Source organism: Oryctolagus cuniculus, chromosome 3 (genome assembly GCF_964237555.1).
Source record: "Oryctolagus cuniculus chromosome 3, mOryCun1.1, whole genome shotgun sequence".
Classification (NCBI taxonomy): Eukaryota; Metazoa; Chordata; class Mammalia; order Lagomorpha; family Leporidae; genus Oryctolagus; species Oryctolagus cuniculus.
The window spans coordinates 138,882,464-138,905,242 of record NC_091434.1 but is presented as its reverse complement, the minus strand read 5'-3'; the positions used below and the strand labels follow the sequence as shown (position 1 = coordinate 138,905,242).

Genomic DNA, 22,779 nt, shown 5'->3' with positions numbered 1-22,779 from the left:
TAGTGAAGGTAAAACATATGTAAGGAGCACGAAGTATCATGGTGGTACAGTTACATGGAAGTTAGGAAAAGGAAGAATTTCTTTCCAGATACTGGATTAGAAGCTTTGTAAAACAAAAATATTTGGACAGTATCAAATATCATTATGTCATTTAAAAAGTAATATACTACAACTGTTGTGTCACAGAAAAGATAAATATAAAATGCCAGCACTCAAAGTGAAAAAAAAATCAAAAAAGAAATGGATTTGTTAGTTACTTCTCTATGGTGGGATTATTTGTTTGTTTTTTAAATTTATTTATTTATTTGAGAGGTAGCGTTACAGACAGAGAGGGAAAAAGAGAGAGAAAGGTCTTCCATCTGCTGGCTTACTCCCCAAACAGCTGCAGTGCCGGAGCTGAGCTGATCTGAAGCCAGGAGCCAGTAGTTTCTTTTGGGTCTCCCACACAGGTGCAGGGGTCCAAGCACTTGGGCCATCTTACACTGCTTTCCCAGTGTGGGGAGCAATTCGGACTATACTGTTACTGGAATTAAGATTTATTCTATGCATCTGCTCTCCCACAATATGGCGCTGGGAGAGAAGTAAACAGCTTCTACCCAGCTGCCTCTCACCAACTTGACAAGCTGCAGGAGCTGCTCCTGATTGGAGGAGAGCGGCGTGCTCGGCGTGTGGGCAGCCGAGTTGGGATTGGTGGAGAGGACTATATAGGAGGAGAGAGACGGCATGGTGGTGTGGGTTGGTTGGAGAGTGCGTTGGAGAGTTCGCGGGGAAGTTCGTTACTTCGTTCTTTCTCATTTCTCTCTACTCATTCTTGCTTTGGGAGTTTGCTGTTTACTTATTCTTACTTTACTATAGAAAGGACTTGTAAAAAAAGGGAACAACAAGCGCCCGGTCCGGTGCGGCTCCTCCGCGTGCGGAGGAGCAGCAAGTGGTGCCGTGACTCGGATAGGAAACCTAACTCGGATAGGAAACCTAGGACGGATAGGAAACTTAGGAGGGAAGAAACGGGAAGAAGCAGGAAAATACCGGAGAGAGAGACTAGCAAAGAGCCTAGGTGCCGGAAGAAGCTATTGAAAGCCTAGGCATAGACTCGGATATGGACTGTGGGAAAGAAGTTAGGATTGAAAGTGAAAGTGAAAGCTTTCATAGACTCGGATGCGGACTATGGCGGGGAAGCTAGGAGACTGAAAGCGAAAGTGAAACCTGGAAGAGGCTTGGACTCGGATACGGACTGTGGGGAGAAGCCAGGAGAAATGAGAGGAATATTGTTGGAAGAAAACTTAGGGAAACACACCGGGTAGAGAAAAATGTTAGGGAGGATGAAGCCGCGAGTGCAGGCCAAGCCATCTTGGAATTCTTCAAGTCACCCCGGGGAGCAAGAGGCGAAGATCTGGAACCAGAGGCAGAGACGTGGGCCGCCAGGATTCGCCAGGTTAGTCCGGGGAACTTGGACTGAATGCCGGTGGTGGCGGAAACATTCGCGAAAGCCGCCGCGTGCAGAGAGAGCACGGGGCGTTGGCGCGAGGCCGTGGTGCGGGCGCGAAGTGCGTGGAGACCGCGGAGCGTGCGCGCAGAGCCGGGAACCCGCCGGCGGGGCGAGGCGCCGGGAAGCCGCGCAGAGCCGTGAAGCCGCCGCGGGGCGAGGCGCCGGGAAGCCGCGCAAAGCCGGGAAGCTGCGCAGATGAGAGAGGCGCGGGCTGAAGCGGCTCAGCCGGGAAGCCGCCGAGAAGCAGCCTCGGGGCGGGCGCAGCCGGGAAGCCGCGGGGATAAGAATGAGAGCGGGAAGCCGCAGGGATAAGAGAAACAGAAGTTTAGAAGTAAAGTGAGAAAAATAGGAATGCTGGAAGATAGAAGTAAAATGGGAGAAATAGGAATGCCCGGAGATAGAGAAATAGAGAAATAAAAAGGCCTCCCTACAACACTGCAATGTGAGAGCTTGGATTCGGTCTGCCTAATCAAGTGAGGCGATGAGCACCTGCGGGCAGCTAGCAGCTTATGCGCCGCAGGTCACCGAAGACAGGCACGAATTAACATCAGTAAGGCTTCCCCACAATGTAACAATTAGGAGGCTTGGATTCGGTCTGCCTGATTTAAGGCGGTAAGCGCCAGCAAAGCTCGACCAGAGTATGAGCTGCAGGTCACCGAAGATAGGCACGAACCAACACTAATAAGTCTCCCCCACAATAAGGCAATGAGAAGGCTTGGATTCGGTTTGCCTGATAGGTTTTGTAAGCACCTGCAGGCAGTTCTAGCAGAGCAGAGCATGCGCTGCAGGGCACCGAACACAGGCACGCATCAGCGCCTAAAAACCTCCTCACAACATGGCGAAGAGAGGACCCGGATTCGGTTTTCCTGATTGATAGGACTTGTAAGAGCCTGTGGCAACTCTAGCAAGTAGAGCAGAGTGTGTGCCGCGGGACACCGAAGACAGGCGCGTATCAACGCCAAAAAATAAAAAGAAAGGGGGATCTGTGGGGAGCAATCCGGACTAGACTAAGTTGCTCGAATTAGGACTTATTCTATGCATCTGCTCTCCCACAATATGGCGCTGGGAGAGAAGTAAACAGCTTCCGCACAGCTGCCTCCAGTTCAACCAATTAACTGTAGGACTTGCTCCTGATTGGAGAGCAGCGTACTCAGCCGAGTTGGGATTGGCGGAGGAGGACTATAAAGGAGGAGAGAGACGGCATGCACCAGGAACATCTATGGGGAACATCTAAGGGAACCCGTGCAGCCCCCGAGAGAACCAGCCGGCGGTGTGCCGCTCCCCTGCGGAAGTGGGGAATGCGGCCAGGGGGAACTGCCCTTCCACGGAGGTGGAAGGGATAGTAGCCAACCCGGGAAGAACCAGCAGCAAACCCGGGGAGGGCCGAGCAGACAGAAAGAACAGCGCAGGGTCCTGTGTCGTTCCCCCACGAAGACGGGGAGCGACACCCAGGCCATCAGCAAAGAACTGGATCAGAAGAGCATCTGGGACACGAACCAGTACCCTTATGGGATGCCGGTGCAACAAGCAGAGGCTTAGCCTACGAGGACACAGCGCCGGCTCCAGTTTTTTATTTTTATTCTTATTTTTTTTTTATTTATTTGAAAAGCAGAGAAAGAGAAAAAGATCTGCTCACTGGGACACTCCTCAAATGCTCACAACTGGAGTTGGTCAGGCCAAAGCCAGGAGCCTAGAATTCAATACAGGTCTCATGCAAGGTGCCAGGGACCAAAATACTTAAACTATCATCCCCTGCTCCCTCTCAGTGTGTGCCTTAGCAGGAAGCCTGACATATAGCCAGGACTCAAACCCAGGCACTAATGTAGCACGTGGGCACCCCTGGCAGTTCTTAACTGCTGCACCAAATGCCTTCTCTTTAATAAACATATATTGTTCTTATATCATACAATAAAAGATTCTTTATTATTTGTTAAGTCCATTACTTTGATCTATTGTATATTAAATGAAATGCTACAGGTCAAAAGACTAATTTATAAAAGAAAAATTAAGTATCAAATAATTTATATTTTAAATACTGCAAGTACATGAAGGCTCTAAAATATTAAGCCCCTCTCTCCCTATTTGAAAGAACCATTGATTTTGGGTTTAATGACTTTACTGTAAAGGAGAATTTGTAAATCCAGAGGGCTAGCATATGTGAGCTTTCATAAATGTTGGCTAAGGGCTGGTGCCGCGGCTCACTTGGCTAATCCTCCGCCTGTAGCGCCGGCACCCTGGGTTCTAGTCCTGGTTGCTCCTCTTCCAGTCCAGCTCTCCGCTGTGGCCAGGAAGGCAGTGGAGAATGGCCCAAGTGCTTGGGCCCTGCAACTGCATAGGAGACCAGGAGGAGGCACCTGGCTCCTGGCTTCAGATGGGCGCAGCGCGCCAGCCCTAGCGGCCATTTTGGGGAGTGACCAACGGAAAAAAGGAAGACCTTTCTCTCTGTCTCTCTCTCTCTCTAACTCTGCCTGTAAAAAAAAAAAAAAAAAATTTGGATAAGGAGAAAGAAATGAGTGACTGAAAACGCAGCTGGCTGAATACCAGACCACTACTTTTCACATAAGCTAGTCTATGATTAAAATAATTTTTGGTATATAATGGATTGCATTGTTAGAGCAGCACCTGTTTCCAACACAGCAAAAACACTTTCCAGCTTTCTGAAACTACCTATATGTGAGAAATGATCCAATTAAGCAATATATTTACTTTTATTTGAAGAAGAAATACTTTCAGTGAATCAATCAATAACATTAATAGTCTAACATCTGGCATCCTATCAGGCAGCTTCAAGCTGTGTCATCCAAGTGGTTTTTTCCTTGAAGACAAACATATGTGTGAATATACATACATGCAAGCACAACATATGAAGTTTTCTTTTGGCATCAAAATAAGTTTTTAGGGTATGTGTTTGTAAAGAGACACAGCTCATGCTCCACCTATGTTAACAGGGTAAGCTGGCCAGACTATCAGGGCAGCTAATTTCGATCTATTCAACATTGCTTCAAAAGACCACACTGGCAGTATCTGGGCTTGCTCCTCTCCAGAACAGCAAAGTCACAGATCCATGTGAAAAATACACTTTTAAATCCATGCATATAAATCAAAGGAAAATATTTCCTTTAAGGCAAGCATATGAAGATACTAAGACAACACTCTAGTTAAATATTAATATACTTAATATTTGGAAATAAGGAATTTGGGCAGACATAATTTACAATTCTATAGTGAAACCTATCTACAGAAGCCATGTTCACTGTATTTCAATAGCATCTCAACTTGAAATGCACAATGCAGCTTCTCTGTGAACTACTAATACTGTAAAGCATACAATAATTCCCTATAAGAAAACACAAAATAACAACCAGGCTGTGCACCGGGCACTCTTTCTCCCATATAATTATTGGCACCTAGTCATTAAACCCATTCAACAAGAGAGCTCTAATAAATGAACTATGTTATGACAGGTAGAAGAAAGAAATGACTCTACGTGCTTAAAAAGAGAAACTTTACATACAAGCATTAAAAGCTAAAATCAAAGCAACCATATTTCATATTTATAAATATCTTTGCCCATTTTAGTTCATTAAAATAAAATGATTTAAGATTTTCCAGAGAAGATATGAAATATGTCTTTATAACTGATATAAAAGTGTATACATAGCCGGCACCGTGGCTCACTAGGCTAATCCTCCGTCTACGGCGCCAGCATACTGGGTTCTAGTCCCTGTTGGGGCGCCGGATTCTGTCCTGGTTGCCCCTCTTCCAGTCCAGCTCTCTGCTGTGGCCCAGGAGTGCAGTGGAGGATGGCCCAAGTGCTTGGGTCCTGTGCCCACATGGGAGACCAGGAGAAGCACCTGGCTCCTGGCTCCGGATCAGTGTGGTGCGCCAGCCGTGGCAGCCATTTGGGGGGTGAACCAACAGAAGGAAGACCTTTCTCTCTGTCTCTCTCTCACACTGTCTAACTCTGCCTGTCAAAAATAAATTTTTTTTTTTAAAAAGTCTATACATAAACATGTTACTGTTCTCCAAATACCCATATAATGGGGATTGAAAACACAAAGAATCTATCAAATTTATATCTCAGAGATCCAAATATAAGTTGAACTTCATGTCTCTGACCTTTCCTAAAAATATGACAGTAAACAGATGTGCCACTAAAATAAAACCACCAGGACTCTAGTACTGATTCTCAGGAAAGTGGGAAATGCAGACCTGCCCTTTGGAAATACAAAGGGTAATGTAGACTGAGGTTTACAAACACAATCTCTGCTAAGATGATAGGCCAAATCATCTCTAATTTGTACGTAACTGTACAAATTATACACGGAACCCACATTCTGTCACCAGTAACCATCAATAAATAAATTCAAAGCTAAACAAAGTGTAACTGAAATTATACCTCTACCATAAATTACCCAAAAAAAAAGCAATGGTCAATGCAATGAACATACTCTTGCCTTAAAGCTAACACTTAAATTTTCAAGAACCACAGGGAGAAAAATGAAAACTAACAAAACTAACAGACTCAAAATTAATTTATAATTGAAAGCATGTCATAAAGATATATTAGTAATTCCAAAAGATAAATAATCTAAGTAATAAAATAAGGAAATACATAAACAAACCAGTAAATACATACTTCTGCAAGATAAACAATAAGTCACCCCAAATAAATTCACAACCTAAAAATAATGATTTTTCTGGATTCTAAGAGCTTTAAATAAACAAATGTACATAAACTAAATCAATCCTTGTTAGAATTAGAAATATGTTTCAATGCTTTTGGTAAAATTTTCATGTCATACATAAGAGTATATCTGAGGCCCGGTGCTATGGCGCAGTGGGCTAAGCCTCTGCCTGCAGTCCCAGCATCCCATATGGGCGCTGGTTCAAGTCCCAGCTGCTCCTCTTCTGATCCAGCTCTTTGCTCATGGCTTGGGAAAGCAGTGGAGGATGGCCCAAGTCCTTTGGCCCCTGCAACCACGAGGGAGACCTGGAAGAAGCTCCTGGCTTCAGATCAGTCCAGCTCCAACCATTGCGGCCATTTGTGGAGTGGACCAGCAGATGGAAGACCTCTCTCTCCCTCTCTCTCCCTCTGTCTGTAACTCTACCTCTCAAATAAAAAAAAAAAAAAAAAGAGTATATCTGTAATTTTTAAAAGACTGCATAGTATTAGTTCTCATAAATTATTAATACAATTATAATACATCCTCCTCTGTATGTTATATATACTATCTTAGCCTAACATAGTTTCCTTCAAATATCTAGACACAGAAAATACTCTTAGATTTCTTCTTCTAAGAGATACTTACAGTACGTAACTGCTACAGCCTTTCTGACCGTTTTCTCATCTTCGTCAAGTTGTCAGAAATTTTCTGCAAGGAAAAATAATAAGAATAACCTAATGGTTTGTAATTCTACAAAATAACAGGCAGTGGATATTACTAGTTGCAAACTGTGTCAAGTTTTTAGAAGTCTTGAGAATACCAAGTTTAAGCTGATGGGGTCCAGTTTCCTCTATCAGAGTTGGCATGCAAGCTGCTACTATGGGCAGAAATTCAGATATGAACAGAAGGACTCTGAAGGACAAGGCAGGGGTTCAATTACTTGAACCATCACCTGCTGCTTCCGAGGGTGCACATTAGCAGGAAGCTACAAATCAGAGCAGAGTCAAGACCGGAACCCAAGTACTCCAATACAGGATGCAGGCATCTGAAGCAGCATGTTAACAGCTGCACCCACACTTGCCCCAATCAAAGTATTTTATGTACATTATCTCAATAAATTTTCACAACTCTTTAAGTTAGGCAGCATGAGCATTTTGCCCATTTTATAGTGAAGGAAACTGCATATACTGCCCACAGTGCCCAAGTGGCAGCAAAGATTTGGTCTCTCGCTATACAACTTCAGCGTGAACTACAGAACCCTTAAATTTGGGCCCAACCTAAAAACTGCATAAGATTCTGAAACATGTTACATTGGGTGGAGCAACGGTTCTCTGTAAGAGGTGACTCTGTTTCCCCCCAGGAGACGTCTGGGTCATCTTGACCGGGAAGTGACATCCAGTGGGCAGTAGTCAGCGACACAGCAACACACTCGACAATGCACACAACAGCCCCCCACAACAAATAATTATCTGACCCAAAACATTATTGGTGCTGAGGGCAGGGAATCCTGGGTTCAAGTAAAACAATTTGTAGAGGATGATTTTCCCAAACAATACTTATGCTAATCAAGAATGCAGAGTATTTTCCCCATGCATAATTTTATACCTAGTGAAACATCCTGGGTAAAAAAAAAAAAAAAATCTGTATTCTTGGGACAGTAGGTATTTGAGAACTTTCTGTCCCTTCTGCTCACTATGTCTGTAAAGGACAAGCGTTTGGCACAGTGCTTGAGTCACTGCTTGGGTTGCCAGCATCTCACATCAGAGAGTCTGGCTCAAGTCCCTGATCCTCCACTTCCATCCAGTTTCCCATTGAGGCGCATCCTGGGTGACAGGATTGGTACACTGGATGGCTCTCCTGGGAGACCAGGACGGAGTTCCAGGCTCCCAGCTTTGCTCTGGCCCAGCCCTGGATCCTGCATGAATGTGGGAATAAAACAGCAGATGGAAGATCTCTTTCTTTCAAATAAAAAAATGTTAAACAAAAGCTCAGAAAAATATTCTTCTGCAAACCTAAAATTACTTTAAAAATAATCTAATTTTTAACATGGACTCCTCACTTATTTAACCGAAAGTATAAGTAACTTTCTGAGAACACTAAAAAACAATAAAAGGGGACCAGCATTGTAGCATAATGGGTAAAGCTTCTGTCTCAATGCTGGCATCATATATGGATGCCGGTCTGTGTCCTGGCTGCTCCACTCCAATCCAGTTCCTTACTAACGGCCTGGGAAAATCAGCGGAGGATGATTTTAAAACACCTGCAACCCACAGGGGAGACCTGGATAAAGTGCATGGCTTCGGCAGCCATCTGTCTGTTCGGCCATCTCAGGAGTGAACCAGTGTTTGGAAGATCTCTGTCTCTCCTTCTAACTCTAACTTTCAAGTTAAATAAATAAATCTTTTAAAACAGCCAGCAAAAGTCTGTCCTAAAATGATTTTTTTCAAGATTCATTTATTTAATTTGAAAGAGTTACACAAACACACACAGGCCCTTTGTATATGTAGGGAGGGAGAGAGACTATATAATATAACATTTAAGAGAATGGAATAAACTAAAATGATAATACTAGTTTATCTCTGATTTGCAGAACTTTAACAAAATTTCATTTACTCCATATAAATCATTACTTTCCAATTCTATAAATGAACAGATACCATGTTAATGACTGTTGTTCACAAAAGACATCCGTCTAGACGAAGAAGCAATTAAGCACCTTAAAATAGTAGTCAGATTCAGGCTTCAGTTTATCAGTTGGTCCTTGCTGATTTTTATCGCTGTGGGGAATCTGTCCCTCACAGATCTAAGTCTTCGAGGCCCTGCACACTCTGACTCCTGACTGTCCCAACAGCCTCAGTATCACTCCGGTCACCAGGATCTCTGCGTTCCTCAAACACTGCCAGCCCTCTCCTCCCCAGAGCCCACTCCTCCTCCTCCTCTCCAGCTTCTGCTCAGATGTCACCTCCTCAGGCTGCAGTCTAACACATTACTCACGCTGCGTCCCTTTCTTCAATGTAAAATGGTGACTGTCACAGCACGCACCTCTCCGGCTGCCACAAGGTATAAATGCACGCAAACCAGCAGAGTGCCTAGCACGGTGCCCAACGTCATCTACTACCACCATTACTCAACGTGCCCCATCGTAAATCCCTTGCTATCCATGCGCACCATCTTGGAATTATCTTATTTGTCACCCGCTCTGCAGTTCTCCCCAAAACCCTAGAGGGTCTGCTTCATGAGCAGCTGTGTGTGCTTCATTCAATGCTCCATGACCACCTCCAAAGGATGTGCGAGTATCTGGTGAGTACATGACTAAACCACATCCGGCATTTCTTGCAGATAATGTCTGGATTCAAAGAATTAAGTGATTGGGCCGGGGCTGTGGCGCAGTGGGTTAATCCTCTGCCTGCAGCTTCAGCATCCCATATGGACGCCAGTTCTAGTTCCAGCTGCTCCTCTTCTGATCCAGCTCTCTGCTATGGCCTGGGAAAGCAATGGAGGATGGCTCAAGTCCTTGGGCCCCTGTACCAGCATCAGAAACCCAGAAGAAGTTCCTGGCTCCTTGTGGGGAGCAACTGGGAGCAACTCGGACTAGACTAAGTTACTGGAATTAAGACTTATTCTATGCATCTGCTCTCCCACAATATGGCACTGGGAGAGGAGGAAACAGCTTCTACACAGCTGCCTCCAGTTCAATCAATAAACTGTAGGACTTGCTCCTGATTGGAGGAGAGCAGCGTACTCGGCGTGTGGGTAGCAGAGTTGGGATTGGTGGAAGAGGACTATAAAGGAAGAGAGAGACAACATGCACCAGGAACACCTGAGGAACACCTGTGCAGCCCCCGAGAGAGCCAGCCGGCGGTGTGCCGCTCCCCCGCAGAAGTGGGGAAAGTGGCAGGGGGAACTGCCCTTCCACGGAGGTGGAAGGGACGGGAGCCAACCCGGAAAGAACCAGCAGCAAACCCGGGAAGGGCCGAGCAGACAAAAGAACAGCGCAGGGTCCTGTGTCGTTCCTCCGCGAAGAGGGGGAGCGACATAATGGTGCCGTGACTCGGATATGAAGCCTAGGCAGGGTTTAGTGTCGTTCCTCCACGAAGAGGGGGAGCGACAGCTCCTGGCTTCGGATTGGCTAAGCTCTGGCCGTTTCAGGCAATTGGGGAGTGAATCAGTGGATGGAAGACAGTTTCTCTCTGTCTCTCCCTCTCACTGTCTGTAACTCTATCTCTCAAATAAATAAAATCTTAAAAAAAAAAAAAAGAATTGTTAAAAGCAGCAATGTTTTTTCATGAATGTTAAAGATGCCCTGTGTTTTTCAAAAACATTCTGCATGAAATTTCTAATTCAATTTTCAGCGAACTTTCTATTTATATATACATACTACATAACCATCCCCCAAACTGAGGCTACGCTTTTTCTAACTTCTTTTTATGTTTCTGAGCATAATGGGCTATGCAGAAATAAATCAAGGGTTGGACTGAAAGCTGTGGTTAAAACTCTGCCCTGGGGTCTGGTGCTGTGGCTTAGGGGGTCAAGCCACCAACTGCACTACCACTGGCATACCATATGGGAGCCCCTTGGAATCCCGGCGGCTCCACTTCCCTTCCGGCTCCTTGCTAATGTGCTGGGGAAAGCAGCAAAACAAGGCCCAGGTGCTTGGGCCACTGCACTCATGTGGGAGACCTGAAAGACGCTCCAGGCTCCTGGCTTCTTCCTGGCCCAGGCCCAGCTGGCCATCTGGGGAGTGAACTAGCAGACTGAAGATCTCTCTGTCTCTCCTTTGCTAACTCTCCCTTTCAAAATAAATAAAGTAAATCTTTAAAAAACAAAAAGAGAGAAAAACCCTCAGTCCTCACTCACCCCGAATCCTCCCCGTTACAGGTCTCCTGACTTACAGGCTCAACATCACTGGTTCGCCAAGGGAAATCCCGAATGGAAGGCTCTGACGGACCTGACAGCTCAGCACTAATTTCTTAAACGCATCTGAAAGTACCAGAAATCCACGCCTTTCGCCCTCCTGAGAATTCAACGTCCGACTTGACCCGGCGGTTCTTCAAGTGCCTAAGAAACCCCTTTCCCGCACTCGCGGGTTCCTGTTCAGGAAGGCATGGTCCAGCCGAAACCCGGCTTGCGGAGCCCTCCACGCACTTTGCAGTTGGGCTTTCCGCGAACAAAACACCCGGCCGTGGACACACCAGCACCTTCGTCACGGGTCAAGGCCGCGGCGAAGGACACAGCGACGGGAACGCCTCCGCGCCCTTCCCCGAAGCACCAAGCCACGGCACAGAGTAGGTCTCGCTCCACACCCGGAGCGAGGCCCCCGATCGGAAGGGGTAACGAGGCTCACGGCGGGCACGGGCACGGCCACAGCCCGGCCGGGCGGCGGCGGCGGCCCCAAGCCGCTCTCCGGGAAAGGCTCCCTGGCAGGGCCGGGCGCAGGCGGCGGCCGCGACGTCGACGCCCCCGGCCCAGGGCTCCGCGGCCGGCGCAACGCGGGAGCACAAAGTTTCGAAGACGAACCTGAGCGCAGAAACGCACGGGCGTCGGAGCAGAAATACTCCAGGAACCAGCCCGAGGCGAGCCCCTCGACGCTCCGATCGCCTGCGGGGCAGAAAAGCCGAAGGGGCCGCGGAGGAGGCGGCGGCCTGGTTCGCCTCTTCCAACGCCGCCGGGGCCCCCAGCCATCCAGGTGGTAACCGCGCAACCGACTCAGGCGCGCGCCCCGAAGGCCGCTAGGGAAAGGCCTGCGACCCCCAGGTCAGCCCCGCGCGCACGCCCGGGGCCTTCCCGCCTCCCGCGGAGAACCGGTCCGGGGGCGCGGGCCTAGAGGCAGGCGGCGGGACAGGCGTCCCCGTCCCTGGACGGCCCGCGGGGCGCGCAGGAGCCGAGCGCCGGCGCCCCGGGACCCCGGGCAACTTCGCCCTGCTCGGCCGCCGGCTGCCCCCGCCCCGGTGGGGCAGGAAGGGACCCGAGACGAGCGCGGCGTGGACTCACTTTTTCTCTCTTTTCGGCCTCCTCTTTCGGGCCTGAGTGGCCAGCACCACCATTAGCGGTCGGGCAGGGCCGCGCAGCTTTCCCGGAGCGCTGTCACCGCGTCCAAGCGATGTTGGCGTGGACGACGCGGGAGCGGAGTGGGGCCGAGCCGGGCAGCAGCCTCCGCAGAACCGCGCCCGCGCCGCCCCTCCCGCAGCCCGGGGTCATCGGACCCTGCAGCGCGCCCCTCACCCACCCCCACCCCCACCCCGTCACCCACCGGCGCCGACCGCGCCCCGCAGTCCCGGCCTCCGCCGCGCGCGCCCCTGAGGCTGGCTTTGGCCGTCCACCCAGCCTGGTCTGGGACCGCTGACTCGCCCTCAAAATATCAAACTGGGACTGGCGCGGTGGCTCATTTGGTTAATCTTCCGCCACGGCGCCGGCATCCCACATGTGGGCGCCAGGTTCTTGTCCCGGTGGCTCCTCTTCCAGTCCAGCTCTCTGCTGTGGCCTGGGAGGGCAGTGGAGGATGGCCCAAGTGCTTGGGCCCTGCACCTGCATGGGAGACCGGGAGGAAGCACCCGGCTCCTGACTTCGGATGGGCACAGCTCCGGCCATAGCGGCCATTTGGGGAGTGAACCAACGAAAGGAAGACCTTTCTTTCTGTCTCCCTGTCTTAACTCTGTCAAATTAAAAAATTAAAAAATATATATCAAACCGACAGGAAAGACGCAAGAAAAATATAACGAAGGCCATATGAACCATAAACACCAGTATTTAACATTTCTCCACATCTGCCTCTTGTACCTGTTACCCCCAAGTATTTCAATGTGTATCTACTGAGAACAAAGATACCCTCCTACATGCTCAGAATTCTATTCTCTCCAAAAAAGTTAACTTTCTTGATGCAATGTGATATTCTGTAATATACAGTCCATATTTGAGTTTTCAAACTGGCCCTTTATTAGCCTTTTTAGTTGACTTTTTTTTCCAACCCAGGATACAATCAAGGACCATCCATTGCATTGGGTTGTCCTGTCTATTTAAGCTCCTTTAGTAGAGAATAAGCCCTGGTTTTGTTTACTTATTCTGTTTCATAACCTTGACTCTTTGGAAGAATACAGTTCTACTGTTTTGCAGAATGTTCCTCAATTTCTATTTGCTTTCCTACGGTTAGACTGGAGTTGAACAATTTTGTCAGGGATTTCTGTTGTACACTGATGCTGTATCCCTCTTAGTGCACAAGTGATGCTAGCTTGTTCAGTGACAGTGTGGTTACATCTAATCTAATCATTTCTCCATGGCAAAGGTCTCTTTTTCTTCTTTCAGAATTTATTTATTTGAAAGGCAGGGTTACAGAGAGAGACCGAGAGACAGAGGTCTTCCATCCACTGGTTCACTCCCCAAATGGCTGCAACAGTCAGAGCTGGACCAATCTGAAGCCAGCATCCAGGAGCTTCTTCCAGGTCTGCCACTTGGTGTAGGGGCCCAAGGACTTGGGTCATCTTCTGCTGCCATCCCAGGCCATTAGCAGAGAGCTGGATTGAAAGTGGAGCACCGGGACTCAAACTGGTGCCCATATGGATGCCTCTGCTGTGGGTAGTGGCTTTACCCGCTACAGCACAGTGCCAGCCCCTCTTTTTCTTTTGGTATTTAAAAGGTAGTCTGTGTCAAAAATAGGCAAAAGACTTGAATGCACATTTCTTCAAAACTTATAAATGGCCAACACACACACACATACAAGATGCGCAACATCTTTTGCAAAGCAAAACTACAAGAACACGTCACACCTAACAGTATAATTTTTCGTTTGAAATGGACAAGTATTGATTAGAATTTTGGACCCCCAAATATTGAAAGCAACTGAAACCCTAGTCCATTCCTTGAGGGGTGGGAGAGGATGGAAAATATTGCAGTTCTATGTTGAGGTTGATTCGTTCTGAGAGGGTTCGTTCTGAGAGGAGGAGCGTGGTGGGGGCCAGAGGCGCGGAGTCACCACACAGACTCTGGGAGTTAGGTAAAAGCAGGCCTGAGGCAAGCAGCCTGCAGACTTATTTATTTCAGTTGCTACAATTGCTTATATAGCCAAGGCAGCCAATCCGGTCAGGGGGTGTTCTATGCCCTAACCAATCACAGCCTGTTGCCAGTCAGGCTCTTGTTGCCAGGCAGTTTCTGAAACCATCCAATCATGGCCTGCTGTCAGTCAGACTCTGTTGTCATGTGGTTTCCTCTGTTGTCATGTGATTTCTGAAGCCATCCAATCACAGCCTGTTGCCAGGCAGTTTCTGTTGTTAGCGGCCATCTTGGCATGACCTTTTCACCTCAGCAGCCATCTTAGCATGACCTTTTCACCACATCATTCCACTACAGTTCTGATAGAAAACATTTTTATTAGTTATTCAAAAACTTATCTTAGAATTACCAAGAATTCTACTTCTAGGTATATATCCACCAGAACTGAAAATCTTTGTCCATAAATGCTCTAGTAGCGCTAATACAGTAAACAAAAGGTGAAATCAAAAATGTCTAACCTCAGATGAATGGGTAAATTGTACTGAATAATTTTCATAGACCTGAATAAAATCCTGACACATACTACAATATGATGAACCTCAAAAATATTGGGCAAAGTGAAAGAAACCAGACCCAAACAGTTACATATTATATGACTGCATTTATATGAAATATCCAGAGTAGGCAAGATCACCAAAGGCAGATCAGTGGTTGCTAGGGGGAAGGGGAAGGGGCAGTGGGGAAGCAAATATTTCGTGGAAATCAGATTTTATTTGGCAATGATCAAGGCATTAGGAGTTGGAGATGGGGTGGCACAACTTTAAAATGTTTACTGTAAAATGATCATCTCATTGTATGTAAATTTCACCTTACTTAAAGTCACCTGTGGGGTAAAACTTTGAGACCATGTGAATACATTTTCCCTAAAAGTTTTTCAGTAATGCTTGCCTGAATCAACTGTTTTCTTTTTTTTTAAGATTTATTTATTTATTTATTTATTTGAGAGGCAGAGTTACAGGCAGAGAGAGAGAGAGACAGAGATATAGGTGCTCCATCCACTGGGTCACTCCTCAAATGGCCGCCAAAGCTGACGCTGGACTAATCTGAAGCCAGGAGCCAGGAGCTTCTTCCGGATCTTCCCTGTCAGTCCTTGGGCCCCTTTCCAGGTCACTAGCAGAGAGCTGGACTGGAAGAGGAGCAGCCAGGACTAGAACCAGCGCCCTTTCTGCTGGCGCTGCAGAAAGAGGCTTTCCCTACCACACGCATTCCATCTGTGTTAATTAGGTGACATTCTTACATAAGGAAAAGCTTTTACTTCTTCCTCTATTCTCTTATTTTTTCTATTTTTTGCCTAGTTTTTTATTTTCTATCAATATTGACAGTAATTACTATTCCTTCCTCCCTCCTTTTTAAATGCTTTAATTCCCTGCTATTTGGCCAGAGACCCTTTCACCTTGCAATGTTCTTTGGATGCACCCTGGCCCATTTCTGAGTACTGCTTTTCCTTCTTGCTTACCAAGGTATTCCAAGAAATCTTGCCATTTCTCCTTCCTTGGCTTCTTCTAGCAGGTAATCAGCTTTGAGGCAAATGAGATGTGATTTTGAAACCAGTTTATTTTTGAATTACTTTATGGAGATAAAATTCACACACCAGGGCCAGCATTGTGGTGGTGTGGGTCAAGCCACCACCCATGACACCATAATCCAATGCAGGTGCCAGTTCCTATTCTAGCTGCTCCACTTCCAATCCAGTTCCTTGCTAATGGCCTGGAAAAAGCAGTGGAATATGGCCCTACGTGTTTCATCCCCTGCTACCCATGTGGGAGATCTGGATGAGGTGCCGCGGCTCCTGGTTTTGGCCTGGTTCAGCCCTGGCCATTGTGGCCATCTGGGGAGTGAACTAGTGGATGGAAGACCTCTCTCTATATATAAAACATTGACTTTAAACAAAAAGATTTATTTTATTTATTTGAAAGACAGAGTTACAGAGAGAGGTAGAGACAGAGAGAGAGAGAGAGGTCTTTCATCTTCTGGTTCACTCCCCAGATGGCCGCAAAGGCCGGAGCTGAGCCAATCTGAAGCCAGGAGCCAGGAGTCCCCTCCCAGTCTCCCACACAGGTGCAGGGGCCCAAGGACTTGGGCCATCTTCCACTGCTTTCCCAGGCCAAAGCAGAGAGCTGGATCAGAAGAGGAGCAGCCAGGACTAGAACTGGCACTCATATGGGATGCTGGCGCCTCAGGCCAGGGCTTTAACCCACTGTGCCACAGCACTGGTCCCAATATTGACTTTCAAATGAATAATTACATTTTTAAAAGAATTGCATACCATAGAATTCACCCATTTAAAGTATACAGTCCATGGGGTGGACTTCTGCCATAGAACTTTGGTGGTCACCTAGACACCTGCATCCCAATCCAAGTGCCCAAGTTAGAGTCCCACTAGTGCTTCCCATCCAACTTCCTGCTAATGCTCACCCTAGGAGGCAGAGGTGTTGGCTCAAGTAGTCAGGTTCCGGCCTCCCACATGGGAGACCTGGGTTGAGTTTCCAGCTCCGGACTTCAGTCTCAGGCACTGTGGGTATTTGGGGAGTAAACCAGCAAATAGGAGCATGCTTCACACTCTCACATCTCTCTGCATATTAAATTTAAAAATATTCAAGCAGAAAACCCAAGTTTCTCCAAACACACTGGCCAAAGAAGTAGCAAGAAAAAGTTTAAAAATTTAAACTATGTGAAACAAAAGCTTATCAAAATTTGTGAGATGCCTGAAAATCTGTAGAGGAGGGGCCAGCGTTGTGTGCAACGCTGGTATCCCATATCTGAGTGCCAGATAGAGTCCAGCTCCCTGCTAATGCACCTTGGAAAGCAAGAGAAGATGGCCGAATACTTGGACTCCTGCCACCCTCATGAGATACCCAGATGGAGTTTCTGGCTCTTGCCCAGCCTCAGTGCAGCCTGGGATATAGGGGCCATTTGGGGAGTGAACCAACAGATGGGGTATCTCTCTCACCCTCTCTCTGTCACTTTGCTCTTCAAATAAATTAAGTTATAAAAATAAATTTAAAAATAAATTGTTTTTAAAAAGAAAACTAGGTAGAAGCAATTAAAGTCTAAAGCAAGCAAAGAAAAGAAAAAATAGAGCATAAATTGAGGAAACTGAAAACAGGAAACTCGAGAAAAGCAAGAAATTAAACACTAGTTCCAAAAAGATAAAATTCATTATGAATTCTTAAACATTATATGTGGTTATTTTTGTTGAAAATACAGATTATCAGAAAGCTCTTCAGAGAGTAACTATGAGATGAGATGTAAAAGAAAATCATTTGCAATTTTAAGCAATTTGTGTTTATCTAGGTCTCCTACGTGGGTGGCAGGGACCCAACTGTTTGAGTAATCATCCGCTGCCTCCCAGTGCGCGCATCCACAGGAAGCTGGGATCGGAAGTGGATCCAGGCCTGGAAAACAGGCAGTCCATTATGGCAGAGTCCTAAATGGTGTCTTAACTGCCGCTGCAAACACCCATCCCAGTTTTTTCCTTCCACTCAATTTTACCATTAATATTTTATTGGATCTTCAGCTGGCACTGTGGCCCAGTGAGTTAAGCCTACCCCTGTGACACCAGCATCCCAGATGGGCACCAGTTGAGTCCTGGCTGCCTCTACTTCTGATCCTAATGCCTGCTAAAGCACCTGGGAAAGAAGCTGAAGATGGTCCAAGTCCTTGGGCCCCTGCACCTACGTGGGAGATGAGGATGAAGCTCCTGGCTCCTGGCTTTGCCCTCACCCAGCCCCAGCCCCAGCCATTTGGGGAGTGAATCAGCAGATGGAAGACCTCTCTGTCTCTTTCTCTCCCTCTGTAGCTCTTTCAAATAAATCAATAAATTTAAATATATGTTTTTTTTGCATCTTAATTTTTTCTAAAAGATTTATTTGAAAAGCACAGACACACACAGAGGCAGAGCAAGAGATCCTCCCACCTGTTAATTCATTCCCCTAGTTGGCCAAAACAGCTACATCTGGACCAGATGAAAGCCAGGAGCCAGGAACTCCATCCAGGTCTACTACATGGGTGCCAGAGGTCCTAGTACCTGGGTCATCTTCTCCTGCTTTCCCAGGCACATTGGCAGGGAGCTGAATTGGAAGTGGAGCAGCACAGAGTCTAACCCGCATTCCAATATGGGATGCCAGCAATCCAAGTGGCACATTAACCCACTGCACCACAATGCTCGCCCCCATTCTGGTTTGGTTTTTGTTTGTTTCTTAAATCAGAAGGACACACACAAATGCCTACAACAGCCAGGTCTAGGCCAGGCTGAAACCAAGAGCCAGGAACTCAAGTGCAATCTTCCATGTGGGTGACAGGACACTTGGGCTGTCACCTGATGCTTACAAGGGTGCACATTAGCAGGAAGCTGGACTGGAGGCAGAATGGGCTCAAACCTAGGGACTCGGATATGGAATCTGGGTGTCCCAAGTGGCGTGTTTATCACTGTGTTAAACACCTGTGCCTATTTCTGTTCTGCTTTTTTTTTTACAAGTGCTGTTTATTGTAGTTACCTCTTTATAATCACCTATCTCTGCTTAGCCTAAAATTAGGAAATTGCATATGAATAGAAAAACACACTTTTACCTTGTTAAATGTTGCAAATTTTTTCACTCAACGCTTTGTGAAAAACAACTCTCTGTTCTCTGGATGATCCACTTATCTTTGCATTTTTCCTGATGTATTTTCCACAGCTGTGTTACCCTCCTGAGCTTCCCTTTCCTTGTTTCTTACACGCAAGCTTTTTAGCTGTTTTTCTCCCACAGCCACTTGGTACCTGCACAGGAAGGAAATACCAAACCGCAGGAGCACTTGGAGGCCAAGGTCTACTTAAGGATATCAACACACTGCTTCTCATATATTGGGAACGTAATAAACATTTACTAAAAGAATGACTCATGTTTTCCTACAGAAAAGCAAATTATATGAAGAAGTTGTTATTTTTTTTTAAAGGTTTACTTTGAATTTGAAAAGGCAGAGTTACAAAGAGAAAGAGAGGAGAGGGATCTTTAGCATACACATTTCTTCAAAGAAGATAAAGTGATTGTAAGTATACAGAAACATGCTCAACATAATTAGTCATTAGGGAAATACAAGTCCAAATCACAATGTTCAGTGTAGGAATTAAGTCCCCTGTGTCTCCTATCCAGAGTTCCCCGATAGGTCAAATCTCTACCCTTAATCCATTAAGACTTGAGAGATCAAGCATTCAATACTTGGGCACACCAAAATTATTGTCTGAACCATAATAACCACCAAAAAGTGGAAACCAGACAGATGTCCATCATTTGAAGCACAAATATACAAAATGGTATATTCCTATGTGGACTACTGTTTGCCTAGAAAAATGAAGCAGTGATACATGCTGCAACATGTGTGAAACACGCAATCATATTAAGTGAAAGAAACCAGTAGTCACAAGTGGGGCTGGTGTCGTGGCTCACCAGGTTAAGTTGCTGCCTGCAATGCTGGCACCCTCTATGAACATGGGTTCGAGTCCCAGATGCTCCACTGTTGACCAGCTCCCTGCTAACATACCTGGGAAAGCAGTAGAAAAATGACATAGTGCTTAGGTCCCTGACGCCCAGATGGAGTTCCCACCTCCTGGGTTTGGCCTGGCCCAGCCCTCACTGTTGCAGCCACTTGTGGAGTGAACCAGCATATGGAAGATCTCTCGCTGTCTCTCCTTCTAACTCTGCCTTAAAAAGATTAATTTGGAATTTAAGTTCTAAATAGAGGCTGCTTGAGGATGAGCGCTTTACATTACTTACAGAAGAGAGAAAATTGCAGGTGTCATATGAACTGCTTAGGGAAAATTTCAAGCATCCTGAAATATTTCAGAACTGATTAACAATTATTAACAAAATGTAGTGTGCTCCCATTGCAAGCATAGTTACTCCTTTTTTTTTTTTTTGACAGATATAGACAGTGAGAGAGACAGACAGAGAGAAAGGTCTCCCTTCCATTGGTTCACTCCCCAAATGGCCACTATGGCTGGAGCTATGCCGATCTGAAGCCAGGAGCCAAGTGCTTCCTCCTGGTCTCCCACGTGGGTGCAGGAGCCCAAGCACCTGGGCCATCTTCCACTGCCTTCCCGGGCCACAGCAGAGAGCTGGACTGGAAGAGGAGCAACTGAGACTAGAACTCGGTGCCATATGGGATGCCGGCACTGCAGGCAGAGGATTAACCAAGTGAGCCACGGTCTGGCCCCCCATATTTACTCCTAATCACTCTAAAATTCCATATCCCATTTAGGATTTCAAAGTCATATTTAAGACTAGCCTTACTTTCAACCTGCATATTCCCAATTTCACAAATTTAACCTTAAAACCCAAAACAAATTTACAATTACGCTGATGACATGTGGCAACAAAAATGTTCTTTTCGAAATGAACCATCCAATATGGTAACCATTGGCAACAGGCAGCTATTTTTTGACAGATTTTTTTTTTAAGATTTATTTTTTTATTTGAAAGTCAGAGTTACAGAGAGAGAGAAGGAAAGGTGGGGGGGTGGGAGAGAGAGAGAGAGAGAGAAAGTCTTCCATCCACTGGTTCACTCCCCAATTGGCCACAATGGCTGGAGCTGTGCCAATCCGAAGCTAGGAGCCAGGAGCTTCTTCTAGGCCTCTCACAGAGGTGCAGGGGCCCAAGGACTTGGGCAATCTTCTACTGCTTTCCCAGGCCATAGCACAGAGCTGGATCAGAAGAGTAGCCAGGACTCAAACCGGCACCCATATGGGATGCCAGCACCACAGGGAGTGGCTTTACCTGCTATGCCACAGCACCAGCCTCAATAGATTTGTTTTTTAAAATTAATTAATTTGGGGTTGGTGTTGTAGTGCAGTGGGTTAAGCCAGGATCCCATATTGGAGTACTAGTTTGAGTCTTAGCTACTCTGCTTCTGATTCAGCTTCTTGCAAATCCACCTAGGAAAGCAACAGAATACAGCCCAAGTGCTTGGCTCCCTATCACTCATGTGGGAGACCCTAATGGAGTTCCTGGCTCCTGGCTTGGCCCAGCCCCAGCCATTGTGGACATTGAGGGAGTGAACCTGAAGATAGAAGTGCGCTCTCTCTCTCTTCCTGTTGCACTGCTGTTCAAATACATACAAAAATACTACATAAAATCTTTTAAAAATTAGTTTATTTGAAAGAACAACAGAGCAAGGGCAAGAGTGACTGAGAGAGAAATCTTCCATCCATACTCTGGTTCACTCCCCAAATGGTCACACCAGCCAGGGCTGGCCCAGGCCAAAGTCCAGAGCCAGGAATAACATTCTGATCTCCCACATGGGTGCCATTATCCAATGGCTTCCCAGATGCATCAGCAGGGAGCTGGTCTGGAATACGAGCATATGGTCTCAAAGTGACTTAAACCAGAACTCCGAAATGGGAAGCCCCTGTCAAAAGTGGCAGTTCAGCCCACTAGACGGCAACGTCAGCCCCACAGGTGGCTTGTCCAGGTGGAGATATATGATTAGCGTAAAACACCACATCTTGAGGATCTGGTACCAAAAAAAAAAAAAAAAAAAAAAAAGAGAGAGAGAGAGAGAGAAAATGTAAAATATATATATATTGGTTTAAATACATCAAATTAATTTCACTTGTTCCTTTTTACTTTTCTTCAGGAGGCCAGGAAAAAATGTTCAGTTATACAGTTTATACAGTTGTGTTTTTTTTAAAGATTTATTTATTTGAAAGACAGAGTTACAGAGAGAGGTAGAACCAGAGAGAGAGTTCTTCCATCCGCTGGTTCACTCCCCAAATGCCCACAATGGCCAGAGCTGAACTGATCCAAAGCCAGGAGCCAGGAGCTTCTTCCAGGTCTCCCACGTGGGTGCAGGGACCCAAGGACTTGGGCCATCTTCCACTGCTTTCCCAAGCCATATCAGAGAGCTGGATTGGAAGTGGAGCAGCCGGGACTCAAACTGGCATCCATACGGGATACCAGCACTGCAACCTGGGTTTTAACCCACCGCACCACAGCACTGGCCCCCAGATATACAGTTGTAGACAGTGGTCACCCCTCATGAGGTGGTTACCTGTGGTCAACTGAGATACGCAAATACAGTACAATAAGCTGTTCTGAGACCACATTCACATGACCTTTATCCCAGTATATTGTTATAATTGGTCTATGTTTATTTATGAATGCTAAGCCCTAATTTATAAATTAAACTTCATTATACAGGGTTTATCAGTATCTGCTCTTTCAGGCATCACTGAGTGGTAGGTCTTAGAATGGATGTCCCCCATAGATAAGGAGGCACTTTTGTTTTGTTTTGTTTTTATTTGACAGATAGAGTTAGACAGTGAGAGAGAGAGAGATAGTTCTTCCTTCCATTGGTTCACCCCCCAAATGGCTGCTACAGCTAGAGCTATGCCCATCCAAAGCAGGAGCCAGGTGCTTCCTCCTGGTCTCTCATTTGAGTGCAGGGGCCCAAGCACTTGGGCCATCCTCTACTGCCTTCCCAGGCCACAGCAGAGAGCTGGACTGGAAGAGGAGCAACTGGGACTAGAAACCGGCGCCCATATGGGATGCTGGTGCTTGAGGCCAGGGCTTTAACCAGCTGTGCCACTGCGCTGGCCTCCTTTTCTTT

General features: G+C 46.5%; 1 long non-coding RNA gene across 9 annotated transcripts in view; it reads right to left on the bottom strand.

The window, feature by feature from the left end:
* Positions 1–12,627, bottom strand: part of LOC103348695 (uncharacterized) — a 126,632-nt gene extending 114,005 nt beyond the window's left edge. For 2 of the 9 annotated variants that reach the window (XR_011387382.1, XR_011387381.1), the window contains exons 1-2: positions 12,145–12,409; positions 6,799–6,861 (exon numbers count right to left, since the gene is read on the bottom strand). This is a non-coding gene — a long non-coding RNA (uncharacterized lncRNA). Of the gene's footprint in view, positions 1–6,798; positions 6,862–11,670; positions 11,894–12,144 lie in introns of those variants that run through there. The other 7 variants (XR_011387380.1, XR_011387375.1, XR_011387378.1 and 4 more) reach the window with 7 other exon arrangements.
* Between the last annotated feature and the right edge of the window lie 10,152 nt (positions 12,628–22,779).